Source organism: Sapajus apella, unplaced genomic scaffold (genome assembly GCF_009761245.1).
Source record: "Sapajus apella isolate SASKATOON/1434 unplaced genomic scaffold, GSC_monkey_1.0 scaffold7, whole genome shotgun sequence".
Lineage (NCBI taxonomy): Eukaryota > Metazoa > Chordata > Mammalia > Primates > Cebidae > Sapajus > Sapajus apella.
In genome coordinates, this window is record NW_022436947.1 from 4,581,039 (window position 1) to 4,603,659 (window position 22,621).

A 22,621-nucleotide genomic window follows, 5' to 3' on the forward strand; every position below is an offset into this window, starting at 1 on the left:
TTGTTCCTGGTATGGAACCAGGCATTAATAACCTAGTTTTTGCCAGCTAAACCAAGCAAACACACATCTCATCTTTACCTAGCAGTGCCTTAGTACCCATGTGGACACTTCCTAACAGTGTGGGAACTGTGTGGGAAGGGATTTTACATCATTTGTGGAGTGGAGGTGGGAGTGGAGAGGGTAGCCTTCAGGCTCTTTGATATTTCCTGCTCTGCTCTAGCCTAGCACACAGTAGAGAAACTAGGAGCTCTGGAAGTCAAGCAGCCTCATCCTCATTCACTTTGGTACCTATGCTAGGGGCCAGGACTTCTAATATTTTTGCTGGAGATAGATATGCATCCATACACACCCACATTTTCTGGAGTAGAAATTATTCGTCTTTGATTAATTTATTTTTAGATCATCACAAAGTATATTGAAAAATCCTTGCAAAGAGGGAAAAACTAAATAGTACTTTTAAATATAGCAAACTTTCTGATTGTTAAATATTATACTTTATTACATTAATATAATGCTTTGTTACGTAGCCATTATTAATCACATCATTAATTCAATGGTTGGTATTTTCTTGTCTTAGTTACATTATTATTTTTTCTTAGTATCTCGAATATTTTTAAAGGCCTCCAAACGCCCAAGGTGCTGGATACTCTGACGCTCATGGCCGATGGATAAAGTGGACATGGTGAGGAAGCGAATTCCTGACTCTGTTCTGCTTCTGTGCCACTGCTTGTCCACCTACCTCCTCATTTTCTAGTTCAGACTAATAAATTATCAGTCATATATTTAAAGTTTGTATAAGATTATGCTACAATATTAAAAACTCTCTGGATATATTTTATATACACATTAGCTAAGAAACAGAACCTTAAATCTATGGTATGCATTTCATTTTGTTGAGGTTTTACATAGCTCACACTTTTGTAAGAATACATAGCTTCTCTAAAAACCAAAGTGACACCTCTCTTCTATCACTCAATTAATGCTATGATAGGCAGACAATTAAATACAGACTTTCTGAATGTTGTAATCACTGATATTTTCTCTTCACATGAGTTTCTAGAAAGTTTAAAGCCAAATGTAGGGTAAGTTATTATAAATATATTTGAGTACATAACAGGCGCTTTATCTTTTGAATTTTGTGATTAAGAGCACGGGTGTAGTTTGGTGTTGAGCAGGCCTGAGTTCAAACCCTGCTTATAGCACTTTGTAATCTTAGGCAAGTTACTTAAATTCTCTAACTCACAGTTTCCTCAGCTGTAAAATTGAAATAATATTGATTACTTTCTAAAGTTATTGTGAAAATAAAAGTTGGATATAAAGCTCTTAGCACAGGCAGTCTTTAATACATGCTGGTTATTAAATGTTCCTATTCTTATTACTCTTGGTCTTCAATTTTTTTTAACTTTTAAATTGTTCTAAAGTGCATATGTCTTTAAAAGGTGTCTTAAACACTTATTGGAAAAAGTTGGGCTGTAAATAAATTAAATAGGTCAACCAGCAAATAATTACCAAATATTTAAATATTTTATTCTGAAAGAAATTGTGGTTTAGAAGAGTTTCTCAAACTTTCATGTGCAGAAATAAGAATTCACCTGGGGATCTTAATCTCATTAAAATGGAGATTGTCATCCAAAAGTTCTGGAGTAAGGCTTGAGCATCTGCATTTCTAACAAGCACCTGAGTGAGGCCCACACTGCTAGCCCTGGGAGTGGCCTTGCATAACAAGGGGTTCTGAAGAGAGATGTGGGTATCATCTTTAGAGCTTTATAAAAGCACATAGTAGCTGGCTCCGTTTCTTGAACTCCTTGAATCATAAAGCAGTGAGATGGCCTCTTATTTCTTACTCTTTTAATGTTTTTTTTAATTTAAATTTTTTAAAAATGTATATATATATATATATATATATTTTATCACATTTTAGGTTCTGGGGTACATGTGAAGAACATGCAGCATTGTTGCATAGGTACATACATGGCAATGTGGTTTGCTGCCTTCATCCCCATCACCTATTTCTCCCCATGTTATCCCTCCCCAGCTTCCTACCCCCTGCTGTCCCTCTCCTAGTTCCCCCCATCACAGACCTCAGTGTGTGATGCTCCCTTCCCTGTCTCCATGTATTCTCATTGTTCAGCACCCGCCTATGAGTGAGAACATAAGGTGTTTGATTTTCTGTTCTTGTATCAGTTTGCTGAGAATGATGGTTTCCAGGTTCACCCACGTCCCTACAAAGGACACGAACTCATCGTTTTTTATGGCTGCAAAATCTGAAAGAATCACATAGGATTCTGTTTCTAAACCTTCATCGCTTTAACCAAAATCTGAAAGAATCACATAGGATGCTGTTTCTAAGTGTCATGGTTTTTTCTGTTCTTTTGAGTGATAACAGCCCCGTTAGTTGGCAGTTGGCCCCTTGGACAGTCTTTTCCCTTATATTCTATGAACTCTGGAAGACTTTCATTAGGTCATACGGCATATTTCTTAGGCTCTTCTAATTTAACTTGGCTGAATCACATAGGCTATCCAGTAGCCAAGAAATAGTCTCTAAACCAATGTTATCTTAAACGAATGATTGTTTCTGAGACAGCTATATGATCTTTTAACTTCATAATTTCATTAAAACTCCTCTCATTAAGGTTATTAGTGACTTTATATTGCTAATCCCTATGGAAACCTCTCTGAAGAATTTGGCTTTGCTCATCATTCTTATTTTTTGAAAATTTCTTTTTTTTTTCTTCTTTTTTTGAGACGAAGCCTTGCCCTGTCACCCAGGCTGGAGTGCAGTGGGGCGATCCTGGCCCACTGCAGCCTCTGCCTCCTGGGTTTAACAGATTCTGCTGCCTCAGCCTCTCAAGTAGCTGGGATTCCAGGTGTGTGCCACCACACCTGGCTAATTTTTTTTGTATTTTTAGTAGTGACAGTGTTTTGCCATGTTGGTCAGGCTGGTCTTGAACCCCTGGCCTCAAGTGATCCACCTGCCTCGGGCTGCCAAATTGCTGGGATTACAGGCATGAGCTACCACATGCATTCCCAGTTTGTGTGGTTTCTGTTTGCTCTCTTTCATTGCCTCTTATTGCTCTTCTGGCTGCTACCCCTAATTCCCTAAATCACTAATATAAGAATTAGAATTCTTGCCTCTTGCTTACTTCTTCAGTTCTTGCTCTATGTCTTCTTATTTTATGGTCTCCTCAGGCAATGCCAAATCCCCCTACTTATTCAAATATATTTTTGCAATGCTTTAATTTCTATCTCAAGACTAGAGCTCTCTTCCAGATCCATATCTACCAATTATTTCAACTCAGATGCCCTACTGGCACCTTAAATTCAGTATATCCAAACAGAACCTTACTACTTTTCCTTAACTTTACTTACTTATTTAAGCCATAATTATTCATATTAAAAGTGGAGAGAGTAAAAGAACATAAGTAATTAAATATTATAATAGTTAAATCACATTTAACAGATGTTAGATGCTTAGACTGTTTTACTTAGGATAGATCATAGCATGCATTACTTAGGGAACTACTTATGAACCCATATTCTATCTGTTGACAACTTATCTCTGGATTGAGGATCAGAAATCTGGGAGATATACTAGGTTTCTCCTTTCATCAAATATTCAATTAATTTTATAAGTCCAACACATTTATCTCCTAAAAAAATTAACTTATGTTCTTCTCAGCGCACTTATTTTTCAAAGTCACAGTTTAATTCTGTAATGTGTGACCTGTACTATGTCAAGTGGCCCTCTGTCAGCCCCTCTGGCTTTAGCCTCATTGACCTCCACTCACTCAGCTTATTTATTGCCTGCTGAGTGTTCTCTCAGAAATTCAAATCTAATCGTAGTCTTCCGTTGTTCAAAATTCTTCATGGATCCATATTTCTTAAAATATTGCATCACCAAATTTTTTACATAACCCTTGTATATGACAATCAAGAAACGTAAGCTTAGTCTTTTCTATCTCTATATAGAAAATATTTCATATTTTCAACTTTCCTCATGGATGTTCCAGCAATATTTAACTAATTGTTGACTTCTGAAATAGATTACACTTACTCAAATCTACAACTTTTCCTGAAGGTTCTTTCTCTTCTAACTTAATTTGCTATTTTAGACTAAACTCAAAATTATGCTCCTCTGGAAGCTTTTCTTAAATTCTATGAACATACTTGGGTAAATATTCAATTCCCATTTAAAATAAAATTTCAGTGCAGCAATTTTCTAATTTTAGTGCATCTTAATTTCATCAGGAGATAATATTGAGTTTGATCAAATATTTTTATTGTAACTGATTATATGACCATGTGATTTTCCTCCATTATTCCAGTATTATATTAAAGTGGTAAAATATATGGACATTCAATTGTTAAGTTAACCTTGCATCCTTAAGATCACTAGTTATGATTTACTAGCTTTAGTTTTGTATTTATTGGACTTGGTTTAATAATATTTTAAAAAGATTTTGATGTTTATGTTTATTAGAATATTGGCATACAATTTCTTGTAATGTCTTTTCAGGTTTTGGTATCAGGTCAGGTTCATTCATACTGAGTTTTTTCTACTCGTGAATTTCTCTGTTTTTAGACTTCAGATTATGATTCTGGATTGATCTGTTTCTTTATTTAATTCTTTTTTTTTTTTTTTTTTTGAGACAGAGTCTCACTCTGTCCTCCATGTTGGAGTGCAGTGGTGTGATCTCGTCTCACTGCAACCTCTGCATCCTGGGTTCGAGGAATTCTCCTGCCTCAGCCTCCTGAGTAGCTGGGATTATAGGCATGTGCCACCATGCCAGGCTAATTTTTTTTGTAATTTCAGTAGAGATGGAGATTCACCATATTGGCCAGGCTGGTTTTGAGCTCCTGACCTCAAGTGATTCACCTGCTTCTGCCTCCCAAAGTGCTGGGATTACCAGCATGAGCCACGGCACCTGTCAAGTTAATCCTTGTATTTTGAAAGTTTGTTATTTGCAAATCCATTTGGTATTGTTATGTTTTTCAGATCAATGTAAACCTTTCTAATTATAAAATAACCCTCTTTATTTTGTTTATTCTGTTTTGAAGTCTAAATTGGCTAATAGTGCTATAGCCACACCATCTTCGTTATGGTGACTATCTCTGTGAGATTATTTCTCTCATCCTTTCAAATACAACCTTTTAGAAAATATATATGTTTAAAATACCTCTCTCTTAGATAGCATACAATGGAGTCTTGCTTGTTTATCTAATTTGACAATCTGGCATTCTGATTAATGTATTTATTCTACATGTATTTAATGTAATTATTCATACATTTTGTTTAAATATTCTTTCTTGCTATTTGTTTATTTTGGTTTAAAAGGTCAAAATATTGCCCTTGCTTTAAACAGTTACCTATTTTAAAAATTAACTAAAAGTTTATAATTTATATATTTGCATGTTTTTCTTTGTTTTCTGCACATTTTATTCTATCTCGCAGATCTGAGTTTTCATGTATAAAAATATGGATACATATTACATATTATACAAACTAATATAAGGTATATAATACATATACAGCAATGGATGATATAATACAGCATGTAATATTTTCTTTCAGTCTAAATAACTTTAGGATTTATTGTAAAGAAAGCTTGCTGATATAAAATTCTTTCAGCCACTTTTTCCTGGGAATATATTTATTTATCCTAAACTTTTGAAATATGTGAATTATAGTTTGCTATTTGTCCTTCTGTCAGATGTTGTTCTATTGTTTTTTAGCATCCATTGTTTTAATTGGAAGTAAGCAGATGTTCTTATTGTTATTCTACTCTCTGTATCTCCTTCTCTGATTGCTTTTAAGATTGTTTTGTTTGTTTGTTTTCTTTTTATTTGCTTTTCAACAGTGTGAATATGAAGTATCTATGTGAGGTTTCTTGGTATTTATTATGCTTGAGAGTTGCTGAGTTTCTTGGTTTTGTAGATTGGTGTTTTAATTAAATTTTAGAAGTGTTCAACTACTATTTCTTCAAACACTTTTGATGTCACAGTCTCCTTTTTCTCCACTTTTGGAATTCCCAACTGGAGTATGGTAGACTGTTTAATACTATCCCAGAAGTCACTGAAGTACTATTCATTTTTATAAAAATGAATTTATTGCTGAACATTTTAATTTAGATCATGCAACATGTTGTTGCATGTCTATCACCTATCTATGTATCTATCGATCTATCTAACTATATATTTTGGATGAGCATGGTGGCTCATGCTTGCAATCTAAGCACTTTGGGAGGCTGAGGCAGAAGGATCACTTGAACCCAGGAGTTTGAGACCAGCTTCAGCAACATAGTAGTAGCCTGTCTATACAAAAAATAGAAAAATTAGCCAAGGGTCGTGACATGTGCCTGTAGTCATAGCTACTCGAAATGCTTAGGTGGGAGGACTGTTTGAACCTGGTAGGTTAAGGCTGCAGTGAGCCATGATCGTGCCACTCCACTCCATTCTGGGTGCCAGAGTGAGACCTTGTCTCAAAATGTTTTTCTTGCTTGGGATAACATTGTATGACTATACTACAATTTATTCATCAGTTTACCTGTTGATAAACATTTTGGTTATTACCACTTTTGGTTATTACAAATAAAGCAAGCTTCTATAAACATTTGTGTATACCTTAGTGTAGACCTCAACTTTTATTTTTTCTTGGGAAAAGTGGCTGGGTTGTATGATAGGTGCATTTTCATATTCGTAAAGAACTTCTAAAATGTTTTTAATAGTGGTTGCAATGATTTTATAGTCCTACCAGTAAAGTAGGAGGGTTAAAGTTCCACATTTTTGCTAACACTTGGTTTTGTGAGTCTGTAAATTTTGGTTAGTTGAGTGGGCTGCATGGTGGTATCATGTTGATGTTTTCCTAATAGTGGTGGGCATCTTTTCATCTGCTCATTTGCCATCTGTGTATGTTCTTTGATAAAGTGTTCAGTTTTATTTGCCCATAATTTTTATTAAGTGTTCTTATTACTATTGAGCTGTAAATATTTTTTATGTATTATAGATAAAATTCATTTGATATATATTTTGTAAATATATAGTTACATAATTTATATATGCACACTTACCTTGAATCCTGTAACATTACTAAGCTTGCTTATCAATTCTGGTAGTTTTTTGAGTGATTCTATTGAATTGTAAATATAATACTGTTTCTTTAAGGCTCTTTGGTAATTGTAAGTATCAGATTGAGAACACTGGTACAGCTTTTCAGACACAATCACACTTTACTGAGTAAGTATTTTCTGTGATTTTTTTTTTCTGTCAAAAGGAATGATTACGAAGCAAATTCACTGTGCACTGGTATACATCCTAGAAAACTCTAAAAACTTCACCCATACCATGCACCGGTGTCAATCAACTTGCATGAGTCTGGTGAAACAGAACACTCAAACAAGTGAAGCAAAGCAACTGTATTACTCATGGATAGGCAGTAAGGGACAATAGAAGCCTGGAATCAATGGCAGGGCAGGCCCCCAACCTCATGAAAACTGCCCAAGACAGATGAAGTCTTGCATACATGTGCCCCATATCATACTGCAGCTGAGGGGCCCTCAAAACCCATTTCACCCTGGTTTTATATCCAGGGGTAACTGGAATTTCTGAGCTAAAGCATTGCAGGACATCCTCCTCTTCTAGGAGGAAAGGGAACAGAGCCTGGACTGTTCTAATAGTTTCTCTTTATCTCAGGATGCTGCATTCCCAGCACATTCTGCAGTTGTCCTTGAACTACATTAGAGAAAGGAGGAAGAGCTGGGTCTCTAAGGTCATCCAGGGACTTGTCTTGCAATAATCAATTCCCTTCCTGGCACAAATTTAATAGCTTGTATCAAATCAATCAACAAATTTAGATCCATCTTCAAAATTCTCACTTCCCAGATGGGCACTTTTATTAAGTGTTTGACCTTTGTAGAAGAGGCTTTTCTCTGAGTCGGGGCTTGATGCTGCCCTGCGACATTTGTGCCTCACACACATGACTAAGATCAGCCATCCAATAATTATTTGTTACTTCCTCCCAAATATATAATAATGTGGGACACTCTTCATTTGCTTAGTTGTATGCAATGAATTTGAAAATATGCATGCTGTTTTGTTAATTGTGTTTTTAATTGAGTCACTTCATCTGAACAAATAAAGCCACCAGTTATTAGAAATGCCATCTGAACTCCGTAGCTAATAAAGCTGTACTGAGTTGTTTCAGAAGTGTATGAAAATATGGTAGAATTATGATAGAAATACCTTTCAATTTGAAGCTGAGATCTATATATTTTTAAATGTGGTTTCCTACTGATTTAGGATGAATGAGTATGGATTTATGTTTTTAGTCAACATGGGCATTTATTTTCAACTTGTCGATACTAGAGAGTCTTGCTTTGAGAACCTAATTCAGTTTGCCAATACAGGCAATTTTTTTTTTCAAAAAGATTGACTGCCAAAAGTTGAGAAATGTCCTTTTGATTTCCCAAAAGAGATTTTGGTAAGAATATTATCATAAACACTTTGCTTTTAGTTACAATGTTTTTATATCTTGCGCAAAGTTGTAGTATATAATCTTAGTGTCTCAAGTCTCTTAATAAGCCTGTAATCTTGTAGGATTTCTAATATCATATATAATTTCCAACTGTGTCTCCCTCATAACTTGGGATATTATCTTGCATATAGCAGGTGGTCTACGAAATCATTGCTGATACTAATTATAATTCCAGGGCTTCAGCTTATTTATACCATATTTTCTTCTTTTATTACAAAACTGACCTATATACTTCACATTCGTCTTTTGATTTCTCACCTGAAACTTTGACTTATTCTATTTCTTCCATTGGAAATGTTTTCCATTCTAGACTTCCTTATCAAAGTGCAAACCATCTTAAAAGGCTGCATTACCACCCTCTGTGCAAAGCTGCCTCTGATATTTTTGGGGGAGATATAGACTTCTTAACCTCCCCTTTCTTCCTCTAAGAACCACGAGGGAGAGAGCCAGTAATGGAGAGCCTAATACATGTCTCACAGGATGCCAGGCATTTTATATGTTATCTCACTGTACTCTTCAAACAAATTATGAGGGTGCATGTTAAAACTCTAAGTTTCCATAGATGAGGACACTGATAGTAAAAGAAATCGACTGCTTTGCCTAGATATAAGAAGTGATGAAGCCAGTGTGAAAAATTCTGACTTCAAAGCCTTTTCTTTTTCCACCATGTTGAAATATGCCTCTAATGCCTTATGATTTTCTGTCATAAATTCTTCATGATTATAATCACCTTTGTTAGGCTGTGTGTTTGATCCTTGATGACAAGATGAAATCATTTCAGACTTTATAAAGTATAGAATAATTAGATATACAATTTATATTTTAAAATATAATTTCACAAATATTTATTGGGTACCTAATATGAGCAAGGTATCTTTTATGCTAATAATAGATTTCATATTTACATCACCATCTGTGAGGCATTTTTCCTATCCTACCTTTTTAAAAAATATTGTTTTACGTCACTGTTGTATCTCCTAACTAGATAGATCTTGTTATTGGCTAGACGAGTGGCTTTTAAATGTATTTTCCTTTCTTGACCAATGGAATTTTACAAGGAAGTCAATGAGTAAAGCAGTGAAGGAGGAGCTGCTCTAGGCAAAGCTGAGGTAAGGTGGGGTGCTACCGGGTGTGGTGGTAGATCAGGGCACCTTCTGAGGCCCCTCTTAATGCCTTGCTGCAGCCCTCTGTGCTTCCTGTGGAAACATCAGTGCTCTGTTTTCTAATGAAAATAAGAGGAAATTTGTGTGTGTGTGTGTGTGTGTGTGTGTGTGTGTGTGTGTGTGTGTGTGTGTTTCTGAAATTTTGTGGCCTTAGTGCTTATTCTGGAGTCCAAATTATAGTACTGTTGTAATAAACAAATAAGCAAAAGTGAACTGAAGTACCTAAAACACCCACAAAACTAATAAAAATAGAGACAAATCCAGGACAATAACCACAGAACTATGCGAAGGGTATCTTGATGAATTCTTGAATACGGCAGCTGACCCTTGGTGGTAACTTAGGGTTTTAGTCATGTTCATACAATACTGGCTTTTCCTAACTCCACCGTCTTTCCTAGTCTCTTCTCCAGACTATTTAATGACTCTCCCCCTCCCAGCTCCCAGCTCCCAGGATTAATTCCTTTCCAGTTTCTTCTTTTCAGGTCCATCCACTGTTCCTTGTTACTGTGTGCTCTAGACTCTACACATTTGTCACTGAATATTTTATGAATGCTACTTCCACACATTTGCCTATGTGGTCCTTCTACTTGAAGTTTGCTTGAAGTTTCCTTCCTTCCTTTCCTTCTTAACTTAGAACACCTCAACTAGCTTTTATTTTCAAAAAGCAGATAAATATTCCCCCAACCTCTACCGTGCTTAGCCCTATTAAGCAAAAATGTCACCTGGGTTTATGTACTCTGATAGCACTGTATGTATAATTTTTCATATTTATCACAGTGCATCCTCATAGTCATTTATTTATCTTTTCTCCCAATTAGACAGAGTGCTTTTAGGGAGAGAGCTGTGTTATATTCATTTCTCATTTTTTTTTTTTTTTTTTAGAGACAGAGTCTCACTCTGTTGCCCTGGCGGGAGTGCAGTGGCACGATCTCCACTTACTGCAACTTCCGCCTCGTGGGTTCAAGCAATTCTCCTGCCTCAGCCTCCTGCGTAGCTGAGATTACAGGTGTGCACCAGTAAGCCCAGCTAATTTTTGTATTTTTTTTTTTTTTTGGTAGAGACGGGGTTTCACCATGTTGGTCAGGCTGGTCTCAAACTCCTAACCTCGTGATCCACCCGCCTCAGCCTCCCAAAGTGCTGGGATTACAGGCATGAGCCACGCACCCAGCTATATTCATTTCTCATATTTCCACTCCCTAAAACAGGCCAAGCCTGTCCTTGGTATTCTAAAAATTGGTGAATAAGAAAGGTATAATTTCTCCAGCAAGCACCACCATACCATGGAAATAGTTCAGCCAGAAAGCTCTCTTTTTTGGCACAGAGTCATACAAAATTAAGTAAATGTCTTACTTGATTCATCAAATTGACATGCACTTAGTGAAAATAGGGTGTACCTGAGGTTGTGGATGCATATACTGGGACACATGATTTTCATGACTTAGTGTTCAAATAAAGCAGCTTAAGAAGGCCAAGGTGAGTTGCTGATTTAGCAGCAGATTCCATCATAACTATAATGCCTGCTTATGAGATACTGTAGGTATCTACAGGCAATTGTCAAACCATTTGACAATAAATCCATATGAGGTTTTTGTGATTTAAAAAAGAGTTAATGAACATAAAGAAAGAAAAGTGACAGGAGACAGAAGAAATAATCAGTTTTAAGTTAATTTATAAAGTAGAAAGATAAAATGAAAATGGAATATTGCCTAATAAAGTTTTTGGCTTGTAAGCTGAGAAGAAAACTACTGACGAGTAGTTTTAAAAATGAGCTATTCTAAAATCAAAGCCCTTTGACTTAAAAAAAAAAAAAAGGAATTAAAATGTATGATTGTTCATATAGCAGATAATGCCCAGCGCTCTGCAGATCTCTTGGGATGTCTTTTCATATTTCTGTGTGCCTCCTCACCTCTAGTCCTAAATTTTATTGTAATGACCAGCACCTGTTTCTGTTCTTTAAAGGCCTACCCTCAAGAGGAAGATAGACAATTAACAAATAAAAATAAAGACATAATACATCTGGTATGATGTGGCTGTGTCCCCATCCAAAATTTCATCTTTAAATTGCAATCCTCATAATCCCCATAATCCTTGTGTGTCAAGAGTGGGACCAGGTGGAGGTAATTGGATCATGGGGGCAGTTTCTCCCATGCTGTTGTGGTAATACTGAGTTTCCTGAGATCTGATGGTTTCATAAGTATTTGGTAGTTCCTCCTGCATTCATTCTCCTTCCTGCTGCATTGTGAAGGAGGTGCCTTGATGTCCCTTTGACTTCTGCCGTGATGGTAAATTTTCTGAGGCGTCCCCAGCCATGCTGAACTGCAAGTCAATTAAACCTCTTTCCTTTATAAGTTACGCAGACTCAGGCAGTTCTTTAGAGCAGTATGAAAACGACTAATACAACATCCAACATTAATTCATGCCAAGGAAAAAGTAAAGCCCAGTAAGGGAACAGGGATGTGTAGGTGAGTGTTATTTTAGATACTATGTTCAGTTATTACCTTGACTACCAAGGCTATTTTTCTTTTTCTTTATCTTATTCATTGATTTAACAAATATATAGATGAAATCTATGTGTCAACACTGTTCTAAACCTTAGAAATGAATAACAGAGAGATAACGTTCTCTCCCTTAAAGGATGTGTTGATTACTGAAGGAAGATGAATGCATTTGTATATACACACACACACTATTATGTATACACATACACATTGTATGACACAATCACAATCACACATTCATGCACAGAAAATTACAGTATTATCCAAAGGCTTTTGATAGAACTTCATCAGTAGACAGTATTCTAAATGTCAGTTATTCTAATACGACCTCAAACATCCATGACTTGTGTTACTGGTAGTTTCTCTCAGATGAGAATTTACTTATTGGCTAGTGTGTGTGAACCAATTAATCAGCTACTAATAAACTATAGTGGAATTCCAGTATCTGCCTTTCAGGAGAGCTTTGTTATTCTCTACCTCCTTTATGTATCAAAATTATAATGTGGGACTTTATTTTATTTTACTTTTAGTTTTTTAGAGAGAAATAACTCTTTAAAAGAGAGTCAGTTGCTAGTATTGATAATCAAAGAAGAGAAATTGAAGAGGTTTAAAGATATAATGGTTACTAAATATAATGGTCTAGATGGCTCATGTCATTTCCTTTTCAGTTTTATATGCCACATTTTATGGAATCAATAATTTGCCATGTGCACATTAAAGGTTGTGAATAAGGAGGGTCTGTGGAATAGAAGTGGCACAATGTGCTCCAGAGACAGAGGTACTATTTTCTTGGCAAACGCTTTGTTGAGAGTGAATGCCTTGAGCTAAATCTTGGACGATGATGAGGATTTGCCAGGTAAATGAGTTTGGGAAAGAACTTCTAATCACACAGCATATAGCATGAGCAAAAGACCAGTTAATTAAAACGTTTCTGGGCTTAAATAATTATAAGTACTTCTTTCTGGCTAAAGATATATAGATTGGGTGCAGAAGGGGAGAAGATAGATTGAAAGAGTGACTCCAAGAAAGAAAGTTTCTAAGATAGTCTAGACCTCTTGGTCTCAGCGGATTGTTGTTTAGAAGGAAATAAGAAAGGCAACGGGAAGATGAATTAGGAAGATAGTACAATAATCTGGTAAAAGGAAGAATTGAATTACTATTTTTACCCAGGGAACATGCAGTGTTTTGCATGCAGGCATAGGGAAATTTAATCCACAGTGTCCATTTATTGACTTTGTACAATTAAAGATGAAGGGGCAAGGAGGCTGCAATGGAAGTTAGAAAAGCTTATCGAGAAAAGATCTTGTGTGTCTGCTGTGTTGCTTAATTTTCATATGTAATTTCTAATTCCAAAACTTTGTGGGGAAGATATTATTCCCGCGTCTGTTGCTAATAAAAATAATTTTCAGAGAAACTAAATGTATTGCTTCAGATTCCCTAGCCAGAGTTGAGATTCTCACTCAGGTCTGACTTGGTCTAAAACACTTATTTGCTTCCCTATACCACATTGTAGCAGATAGACATGGAAAGGATTAGGAGAAAATGAAACAATTCTGTAATTCTCAAATTCAGTCTCCAGTTCCTTTCAGTTGTAATAAATTAAAGCAGTAAAGGAATAATACAACCAACCCAGTGCTCCTTGAACTCATTTAGCTCCCCAGAATAATTGAACAAAGATACATTTACTACCACAGTTATATTATAAAGAGAAAACCCAATGCATTTCCTTTGAATACTTGTTTTCATTGATTTATTTGTTCCTTTCTTATGCCTGCATGCTTCTGTATAATTAGAGATGAATTTGTAGTAGAAGACAGTTCTCATGAAACCCACTCATCCTTGTAATGATTAATAGGGAGCAGAGGTGAAAAGCCTCCATGCTTTTAGTCAAAATGGATTTTCTAGTATATTACCAAGTCAGAACACATGAGAAAAGAACACTCTGTGATATCATGTTTAAATTTTAAAAGAGTCATTATTTTTCTTGGGAAATGTAAAAATTTCTTAAAACTATGATTTGTTTGTTTTTATTTCTGAAATCATGACATTATATATTAATACAGATTATGAATTGGTATGATTTCAGGTTTGATCAGGTTGCCGACTAGTGAGCCAATAAGAGTGAGAAATTGATGTTGGTCAAAACTAGGAAGATTATGTGGCTGCAGAGCCTGCAGTAGAGTGGGGAGAACAATGTCAATCAGGAGAAATGGATGGCTAACTATTGAATTCTAGAAGAATGTTAAAAGCTTGGAGGCCTTCTAGTCTCAGAAGAGAATAGCAAGGAAGGAAAAGTGATAATTGGGAATCCATGATGCCAAATATTATCAGTAGAGATACCATGCTTCACTGGCTCTTTCTTAGCCATAGGTACGAAGCTACATATAACCCCCTACCTAAATCGTCCTCCTTTCGTCACTCTTTATGATATCATTTTAAATTTTATTTTAACATATTTACCACAATTAGAAATTACCTTGTTTATGAATCTCTTTACTCGTCTATTTGTTTACATGTTATTTTCTAGCTTGTCCACTAAATATAAGCATTGTGTGGTCAGAAATCCTGTTTGTGTTGTTCAACTCCTTATGTTTATTGCCTAGAATAATGTAGGCCACAAAGGACGCAACTCTTACAAATACATAATTGTTGAGTAATTTAGCAAATGGCAACCCTATTTGTAATGATCCAAATATCAGTTAATATTACCATGAGTCTATATTTGTAAACTGCTTAAAACAGATCCTTGAATATGGTAAGTACTATAAATAAATTTGTTAACTAAATGAATACTGTACTTTCTTAAACTAAATTAAAATTATTTCTGGTGAGTAAGAAAAGACAGGCATTTGACTGTATGACTAAAATAATCAGGACATTTATTAATGGTTAATACCTTATAAAAGAACTTCTACCTATAAGTGGATTTGTTCACTTTATAGGGAACTTCAGGGAAATTAAGTCTTTGGCCTTAACGGAATCCCTGTCTTAAAATTAATTCACAATCCAAAAAGGGAAATGCAAAATAATTGCCCTTCCCTTATATTTCATGGCATCCTGTACTTCTTATGAGAGGACAGTGAATTATAATTGGCTATTTACTTGTCACCGATGCTTTATTGGAGTGCACGCTTCATGAGAACAAGCTAAAACATCTGTCTTATCTCTTGTCACTGTTGTGTCTTGAGAATAGCAACCAGTGGCTGACATAGGGTAGGTGACCCCAAAATGTATAATGAAAGAACATGTTAATTTGGGGTGGAAAGAGGTGTCAAGATAGTTTTGGAAACTTCCTGAATCTTCACATAAAAATAGATGGAGCAGCTTGACAGATAGTAAGACCAAAACCCATGGTCAAGATTCTCAGCAAACTGACAGAAGAGCAGAAGATCAAACACCGCATGTTCTCACTCATAGGCAGGTGTTGAACAATGAGAACACATGGACACAGGGAGGGGAGCACTACACACTGGGGTCAGTTGGGGGGAAATAGGGGAGGGAGGGTGGGGGGTGGGAAGCTGGGGAGAGATAGCAAGGGGAAAAATGCCAGATGTAGGTGATGGGGAGGAAGGCAGCAAATCACACTGCCACGTGTGTTCCTATGCAACAATTTTGCATGTTCTTCACTTGTACCCCAAAATGTAAAATGCAATAAAATAAATAAATGGGAAAAAAAAAAAAAGATTTCAAACAAAAATCATGATAGATTTTTTTCTCACAAACCTGAAAATAAAAGTTGATGGGAACAAACCACTAGTAACCACAAGACTTGCATGCTATTGGTGTTTGAAAAAACAAGACAGGGAGAAGCAACAAAACATCAGACAGATCTGACAAGGGGAGAACCCAGAACAGCCCACACAAGTGCACTGCAGATCATGGTGAGCCAATGTGAGAATAAAAGCTGACCCACCAGGACTCCCTTATGGGACAGGAACCCACTGTAAGGATAAACTGCTGTGAATAAAATCAAAATTGATCAAGAAAGCAACAATAGAAACAATACAGAAAGAGAGAGACCAGATAAAAGTAAGAAGAGAACAGAACCTGAATATCTCAGAAAGAGAGATACCGTATTTTTTGCCATTATATGAAATAACAGAAGAACAGATTTTATGAAATTAGAAAAGTTATGTGAACACACAGATGAACAAGAGAAATGTATTGAGGTCAAATCTTATACAAAGTAATTTAAAAGGAGAAAATGAACAGAAAAAGGGGCAGACCATTATTCATGTGGGCAATACAAGAATTTCTGAAGGTGCTCAAGAAACAGAACAACAAAAAACTTTGTATCCTACTGTTTCAAAATAAGCTAGAAAACATTAACAAATGATATAAAATGTAAAAGGACATCACAAATCATGATCAGAAAAACTCAGCAATGAGGTGACAAAACTAGGAAAGAATTAGAATGATAATCTATTTTGGAAATAAAGCTAAACGAGAAGGAGCACAAGATTGAATAAACACAAGTAATACCTTAAGATAAGTTGAAGATTAAAAAGGCAATTTCTTTTAAATAAAAAATATAAATAGGATTTGAGATAAAATGACAAATACTGAAAATAGACAAAGCAAAGATCCTCAGATTCTCAGATCACTGTCTGAGACTATTTACCCAAAATGAAAATTAGCTAGTTAATTTTCAGGAAAATTGTACTTTAAAGAAAAAAATCTTTTGAGCGTCTCAGCTAAAATAATATTATATTTATAAGGAAAAGTAAAATAGATGATGAATAGTCATGGAAACTCTTCCATAAGGCATGTCATTCCCCAAAGCCAGCCGTAAAACCTGAAGATAATACTCTTAACTTCCCTAAAGCTTTCTGTGTAATAACTGGCCATAAAGACATTATCTGACCTACCTTGTTTGAGGATAAGTCATAAGATCTCCATTCCGGAGAGGGCCCTGCCCCACATGCAGAGAAACGAAGGGTACAGAGAGACCAAGAAGAATCTAAACAGGCAGGCCTTGCCGGGTTTCCTCCTTCAGCCTGTTGTTAGCACTAGATTACACCTTTTGCCCAGTTGTACTTATACACAGCTGTCCATATTTTGTTGAGCCTAGGCATAAAAATAGATAGCTTTTCTTCTGAATCTTTGGGTCTTTATTCTGAATACTCCCATGTTACATAGAAATATGATCAAATAAATTTATATGCCTTTTGTCCTATTCATTTACCTTTTCTCAGTGATTTTTAAGTAACCTTCAGAGGGCAGAGAGGAACATTTCTCTTGACCCCTGTAAGTATGTAATGACTAAAATGTCTGATTACATAGATGTCAAGCAACTATCAAAATCAGGGCCAAAAGGAGATCACCTATGTAAAATCATTTTAACTGCTTTTAAAATTCATAATTGGTGGGTTTACTATTATTATCATGAGACTAATGTTTATGTAATGTGAGATAATCAGATCATTAATTTATATTTAGTTCTATCATTTCCTTTGTCCTTTCCTCACTCTGCTCACAGAAAATGGCCTGGAAATAAAGACCAACTCATCGAAGCTGAACATCCTTAGTGCCCAGATTTTGGTCTTAAAACATAATTTATGATTATAGAAATGAACAAACAAGTATTCTTGAAGGACAGACCTGGAAAATCTTGATATACCAGATAGCAAGTAACTTATCAAAGATTATAAAGCTAGTGTTAAAATAATTCACAAGACAACTTAATTTAGTGAAGCTTACATAGGCCAAAGATGGGACAATTAGAGCCTCAATAAAGATGAAAAGAATATGATGGCTTAAAACCTGTCAAATATGAATAAATGCATGAATTTATAATAACATTAAAAAAGAAAAAGTGATTGGCAGTATTTTAATGATGGTAGAGAGCAAATTCATAATCTTGAAAGCCATAGTCTTGAAAAGTAAAGAAGCATTTATCTCATATATCTTTATGGACTTATGAACTTTATGAACAGCTTAACAAAATATTAGATGAAGGAAAACATTTCTTTATGGGATTATGTCAAGTATTGAATGAAAATGAAAGACTAGAATAAGAATATCACCATTTTGCAACCCTTATCCATACTCATTCAGTACTAGTGGCTTTTAGCATCACAAAAGAGCAAAACCTAAATATCTTGTAGCTCCTGGTGAAAAAACACAGTGCTATTTATATTCTTGCCAAAAGAATAGCACCTGAGTCTGACTAAGCCTCTGCATCCAGTTGCCAATTTGCAGCTGAACAAAGGAATATTGAATTGCACCATAGATTTGCAGTCATCAAAATCTGGAGTATGGGATACTAATAATTAAATGGCCTGGGTTTTGTAAAATGTAAAAAGCAAGAAAAAGAAAATGATGGGGGATAATCCTGTGTAGTAAAAACAAATTAAGAGATGTATCAGTTTAAAAGTTTAAAATAAAATTAGACAAGTCTAGAGAAGCACCCTTGAATAAAACCTTCAAATAATACAAAGAAATAATTACTACATTAGTTACTTTTGGAGGGATGGGACTGCCATTGTGATGGGGAACATGTAAAGCCTTCTAACATGACTGGAAAAATATTTTATCTTATAATAATTTGCTAAGCTTTTTAGTGGGTTTGTGTGGTTTTTCTATAACTTGTGTTTTGTTTTACAATAAAGAGGTCAGAAAATTACTATTTCATGAGAGTTTATGCAACTTAATCGCACAATATCTAAAATGATCTAACAATGTGAAACAAATAATGCAGAAGCATCTCAAATCATTTACTGTCATACAATGCTGCTGTCAAAACTGATGGTTTCCAGCATTGCTTTGGTAAATTATATCTCCCAGGTATTGACAAAGGGCAGAGACAGTCTTTTATTATGACTGTGTATTCCTCTATTTAATGCCATGTTTTGGTAATATTTTTCACTAGCAAAAAGTGTAATGAGTATTAGCTATTTTTAAATCTTAGGTGTTTTAAATGAAAAGTAGGAGGTGGAATAGTTTTATCACATGAAGGGTATAACATGTAGTTGCAAAGTGAGATGGTTTTTCTCATTTCATACAGGTTGAACTGCATTTACACATTTGCTAATTCTCGACATTGCAACATTGGACCTCTTGACTTCAGCAGACTTAAAAGAAATACTGGGGATGAAGGTCCTGGAGCTCTTATTAAGCTTCCAAGAAGTAAAAGCAGAATTAATCTGTGCCCTGATAAGGCTGAACAGAACTTTAGTTGGTCTTAATTAAATCATGTCTCTCTCTGTTCCTTTTTGTTTGTTTTATTTTGCTTTTGGATAATACTAGATAAAACAAAGTATAATGCTTATTATTTTTAATCAAAACTTCTTTATAGTAAGTAATAAGAGTATAGGGGTATACTAATTTTATTCAGCAACTAATACTATATTTCTTAATATTCTGAGTTATCTCTATGTCTGTATCTTGTGATCTTTATGACAAGTCTCTCAAGAAATTGTTATAATCACCCCCATTCTGCAGATGTCATAACAGTTCAATTCGTTGTGATTTGGTGATTTGCTCAGGAACACTCTCAAAAAGTAAGTGGTATAGCTGAAGTTTGAGCTAAAGCTTCTGCCTCCAGATCCTGTATTAATTCTTCCAAATAGGACACTGAAGGACAGTTTCCAGCATCCTTTCCCTGTATTTACTTTAGATACTACCATCTTGAAAATTCTAGATCTCATTAAAATGCTAAGGAAAAGGGGAGCTCTCTTCATCTAAACAGTTAGAAAAGAGATTGGGATTTAATAGATAAACACATTCCCCTAGAGCTGGTTTCTTTAATGTCCTTTAATCATTCATTGAGATCACAATAATTTTCAGGCACCAGCATCCAAATATGGTATTCTTCAATCTAATTGTTATTATGCAATTAAGTCTATTGTGGCAAGTACAAGAATGATGGCAGTAGAAAAGGAGGGTAAGAAGTAAATTATTCAAAAGAATGGAGCCAATTTAGTAAGCCTTTATTGTTGCGCTACTTTATTTTTCCCAGTGTAAAAAAACATTCCATGATCCTTATCACTTCCTTAGGATCAATGTTTTTGCCTCTGCTTTCATGGCACACAGTCTGTTGGAGAACAAGCAGGGTCAGACATCATACAGGAAGGGTTTTTGCCCTCACTTGGTGCTAAGGACAAATAATCAACTATGCAAATATCACAAGCAAGGGGAACTGTTATCTACCCATATACTAATTACTCAAGTATTTACTATAACAGCAAGGCACCGGCAGGCTAATTGGGTATTGTTTTGGGCATACTTGAATTTTTGGATAAATTTAGTCATTCCGTTTCTAAACCTCCTCACTCTCTTCTTTTAAATAACCTTTTTTCATTTTATCTACCGAGAAATATCTAAGCTCTGAAAATATAGGCTTAAGTAGAATGATGGGCAAAATAGAAGGAAGGGGAGAAGAGGTTGAGAAGAACAATGTTCTTTAATTTAAAGTTATTGTTGAACACATATTGTACACAGGCGACCCACTGTACACATGGACATGTGTTCATTTTTTTCTTAGAAGATTTAAGTGCTGGAATGCACCATTTACTCAATTCTTAATATTTCTAATTATTCTAAATTAACATCAGAGGCCAGTAGAGTGCATTTTCATTCTATCTCTCCAGTTCCCATCCAGTACCTATCTTCGCTTCTTTCCAGTCAGCTCATATTTCAGTTACAATGACTTGTTCAGTAGACCATTCTATACTAAAAATTTTATTTGATTTGGAAATTCTGGCCAGTGTGTTTTTTTCCCTTGAAATACATGAATAGAACTGGATTAAGAGAAATCTTTTTGAAAATAGTGATGAAAACAAGAGTTTAACAATATAAAACAAGAAATGCAGAGGTTAAAGCTTGCCAGTGATAGCACCTTGGCATTAATACCTCTGTGTGTGCGTGTGTGTGTATAGATGTGTTATAGTATTACTTATGGAAAGTAGAGTCTTTCTATTTCTGCCAGGTAATCATGTTTCTCCAGTGGGCTCTGAGGTGCTTCTGACCTCTCTTCCTGCTGTAGTTGTTAGAGGACTATGGGGGGGCATTCTTTGTCTTGGGCAGAAATTTCTCTCAAGAGCTGTGCTTTCTCCATGGGAACTTTAAATTCTCACAGTAATTCACAGCCACCTAAATACTTCCGACATTTGTAAGTCATTGTTGAAAATGCAGATAAATTCTAAATTGGAAAGAAATACATTATAATTTAAAAGTTCTGAATCAAAAAATTAATTTGCCCTCTAAAAATATTGAAATGAAAAGATTCTGCCAAAGTGGCAGAAAGAGGCTCTCGGACAGACTCTGGGGAAAGCTCAAAGACTTCCGCTTTGCTTTACTTTACACTGAATAATTTTAAATGACATTTGAATATATTTTGAAAAGATAGAGTAGTACAGATGTACCAGAGCGCCCAACTCAGAGAACTCTGACAAGACTTGCAAACCAGTGAGTCTAGATTGGCTTCTTTTATCATTCACGTGCAATTAAAAGCACAGAAAAAGCCTCAGAGTCAGTAGAAACTTTGCTGTGTGACCATTCATGAGGTATTAGGTTGGTGCAAAAGTAACTGTAGTTACACTCTGCAAAAAGAATATATAAATATATATATTATATGTATATTTTTATTTTCTTTGAGACAGAGTCTTCCTCTGTCACTAAGGCTGGAGTGCAATGGCACAATCTCAGTTCACTGCAACCTCTGCCACCCAGGTTCAAGGGATTCTCCTACCTCAGCCTCCCGAGTAGCTGGGATTACAGGCATGTACCACACCTGGGTAATTTTTTGGGTCTCTGATAGAGATGGGGTTTCACCATGTTGGCCAGGCTGGTCTTGAACTCCTGATCTCGTAATTTGCCCGCCTCAGCCTCCCAAAGTGCTGGGACTACGGGTGTGATCCACTTTAAGGGCAAAAACCATGATTATTTTTGTACCAATCTAAAATAATAAGAATTTAGCCCCAGGAGGAAGAACAAGAAAATGATCTTATGTTGCAGAAAGTGCTGGAACTAATGAGTAGCTATTTTAGGCTACTGATTCAGGGAAAAAAACCTAAAGGAGCAAAATATTAATTTTAATTGATAAGTGAAATATACTACATCCGTATGTTGGAATCCAAAATCATCAATTTTATAAAACAATGCTAATTTACATTCCCACCAACAGTGTAAAAGCTTTTCTATGTCTCCACAGCCTTGCCAGTATCTATTGTTTCTTGACTTCTTAATAATTACCATTCTGATTGATGTGAGATGGTCTCTGATTGTGGTTTTGATTTGCATTTCTCTAATGATCAGTGATGTTGAGCTTTTTTTCATATGTTTGTTGGCTGAATAAATGTCTTCTTTAGAAAGGTGTCTGTTCATAACCTTTGCCCACTTTTTGATGGGATTGTTTGTTTTTTTCTTAAAAGTTTGTTTAAGTTCCTTGTAAATTCTGGAAATTAGTTCAACCATTGTGGAAGACAGTG

The 22,621-nt window shown here is 35.4% G+C and overlaps 1 protein-coding gene across 4 annotated transcripts in view; it reads left to right on the forward strand.

Annotated features, from left to right (window-relative positions):
- Positions 1 to 22,621, forward strand: part of PTN (pleiotrophin) — a 114,533-nt gene that overhangs the window by 63,149 nt on the left and 28,763 nt on the right. Inside the window, exon 1 of one of the 4 annotated variants that reach the window (XM_032275893.1) lies at positions 8,618 to 8,622. The exons of the other annotated variants lie outside the window; for them this stretch is intronic. The gene's annotated coding sequence lies outside the window, so the exon portion shown is untranslated. Of the gene's footprint in view, positions 1 to 8,617; positions 8,623 to 22,621 lie in introns of those variants that run through there. 4 annotated transcript variants of the gene reach the window in all.